The sequence below is a fragment of the Anabas testudineus genome, chromosome 15, assembly GCF_900324465.2.
Source record: "Anabas testudineus chromosome 15, fAnaTes1.2, whole genome shotgun sequence".
Classification (NCBI taxonomy): Eukaryota; Metazoa; Chordata; class Actinopteri; order Anabantiformes; family Anabantidae; genus Anabas; species Anabas testudineus.
The window spans coordinates 20,742,844-20,745,731 of record NC_046624.1 but is presented as its reverse complement, the minus strand read 5'-3'; positions in this window follow the sequence as shown (position 1 = coordinate 20,745,731).

Sequence of the window (2,888 nt, the reverse complement as noted above, 5' to 3'; positions counted from 1 at the left end):
ATAAAGAAGATGCTTAAATCAAAAGGTACATTTCCACTGCAGGAATAGGAACCTTGAGGAACTCCACAGGAACTATAATACTGTCTGAAGGTTGAGGGGCGTTCTGGCTGAGACTTGACCATCGCTGAATATTCACACGTCCGCTTCTCCAACCAGTGTTTTTATATGTGTGCAACTGCAGAGACGTTGTTTTAGATGTTTGTGGCCAAAAACAATCAGGTTGAAGCATCACGAGAGAATTTTATGATTGACAACTGAAAAAGTCTGTTGCATAAAATCGATTTGACAGTGTCTCACATTTAATACAGAGGAATCGTCCTACAGGTTTGATCCTGCTGTAAAATCACAAAGCAGATCAATGTTAGGACGTGATTGAATTTGTTATATTTGAACCTCAACACATAAAATGCAGAATTTTAAAAATAATTACAAAAATAAATAAAAGTCATCAGCATCTTAAACTTCGTCAATTTACAGTAAAACACTGTGATGTATTCACACACACACACACACACACACACACATATATAAATATATATCCACTGTAGACGGACGGCTGGATGGAGCAGTATAGAATGGTTGACTAGGCTCAGTAGAAATGTATACATGTACTGTAAGTGTGTGTGTGTGTGTGTGTGTGTGTGTGTGTGTGTGTGTGTGTGTGTGTGTGAGGATGTGTTGCCAACCCCAGTTACCAAATTGACCTTAATCAAAGGACACAGGAGCAGTGGGCCGCTTTAATACACACAAACCTGCAGGGTGGGAGAGAACTGACACACACAGTCAAAACACACATTCATACACACACAGAAACACAAAGCTGAGTGTTGGCCAGCGGCAGTGTTTAAGAGAAAAAGCAAAAGAACATTTGTCCGGTCAGTTGGTGTCTGACTCCAAACAGCACAGAGTGTGTCTGTGTGTGTGTGTGCGTGTGTGTGTAAGTAGGTTGAATGCTTTTAAATCAAACAACAATTTAGCCAAATACAATTCAGTGTATTTATGTAGTTTAGAGTCTATAAATCTAAATGATCTACTCACAGTATCTCAGGCCTCAGGTGTGAGATGATGACTGAACTGTTGACGTGGTCGATCACTGTCCCTCCTGCACTCACATCTCTTAGAGTCCATGTTGTCCCAGTGCTGAGCGCAGCTGATGCTGGACCCACTCCCACCTTTCAGCTATCCTCAGCTGACCACTACTGCTACTCCAAGCTGCCGCCTCAGTCTCCTTTACTGTCTGTGGTTTCACATTCTTTCTCCTGAAACAACAAGTTCAGCTCCTGCTTTCTTTTTTCTCGCCTCGTAAAGTTTCTCTTCCTCTGACACTGTGTTGGGGAAGACGTCCGACAGGCCACTCTTCAGTTCAGTTGTTCGATCTGTGGACCTCTCTGGCTGTAGACATGAATCTAGTGCGAGATCCAGCCAGTGGAGGTGCACTAGGTGGTGTTGTGGTCATGTGAGGTAGAGTTTTTTCAGAGGAAAGAATCTAGTGTCGGTGATGAGATACAGTATCTCTCAGCTTCCAATCAGTCTGAAGTAGTAGTCACCCGGTTGAACCACGAGGTGCCTCTGTGTTCAACAGAGTTAAAGATGTTTGCAGAATAAAACAAACGCACCTCTTTACCATCAGGAAGAAACACCGAGTACTGGTGTTTGTTCACTGCAAAAGAAAGTTGCAGGAACAGGAACTTCCAAAACCCCCACTGAACATGCCGACACTACTAATAACCAAAAAGATCCAGTGTTGGACGGCAGCCTTCTTGATATGTTAAGACTATCGTGAGAGTTTTCATTTGTTATCTAGCAGCCTTTAAAGAACAGCATTTCCCATGAGGCCTCGATGACTGTGGGCTAAACATCACAGCTTAGCAGAAGAGCTGAGCCCAAAGTGAGAGGACAGGTCACAGCAAGACACATCTGGATACATTGAGAGTGTTGGATTGAGTGGGTGCTTCTGTTCCTGACACATGATCTCGTGTCTCACTGCTTTGTATAAAATCCTTTGTGGTCCATCTTTAAAACCACCAACCGAGGGTCAATACGTCACCATATGTCTCACCAGAGACCGTGGTCTCAGTTAAGCAGCGTCTCTGGAGCTCAACCTTTTGTCCCTGAGCTCCAGCTGAACCATGATGAATAAATCAGATACTGTAGCGGCCTCATGCCAATCACATGTCCGAGCAGAGGCGACGCAAATGTTCGTGCTGTGTTGCATAATTTATTGCGCCCACAATCTATATTTCAGAGGAAGCGCTGGTGTTTCAGACAAGTGTTTAACTTAAGTTTAAAGCTGATGTCTCTTTCTGGACAGTTACTTCTAAGGAAACTGTGTTCAAACACTGACCTGGTTCTGACTGCTTAGATGGAATATGCTGATTAATACCTTCAGAGCTGATCCCACTGTGAACAGTTAGACTGATACAGATGGAAAAACTAAATTCAGTGCAGCTTAAAGTTTTTAATCAAAGTTTAAGTTTAGACATGGATACTAAAAAACCATATTAAAAAGGTCAGGTGTGATATGACCCAAGCCGGTCTTCAGAAACTGAATCACAAACAGTTTCTTTGTAGTGAACATAGCGACTGGTTGAATTATGTTCTGACGTGTCTTTTGAATGAAGGTACATTTATTTTGTCTGACTCCAGAATCCTGTGTATGATTGAGTTTCTGCAGGAGGACTTTGGTTAATGTTGGAGAGAGATCACTGCTTTATTTACAGGTTAATATGGAGGTTGTGTCTGAAGTCATCAAAGTTTTATCTATGTAGTCGGACCATAATCTGTCTTTAACCTGTGAGAGTCTAAAAACAGCCGAAAGAACATTTAATAAGTTGTTAGTCAGACACAGCATGTGTTGTTCTTCAATTCAGTTCTACATTCATACTTAT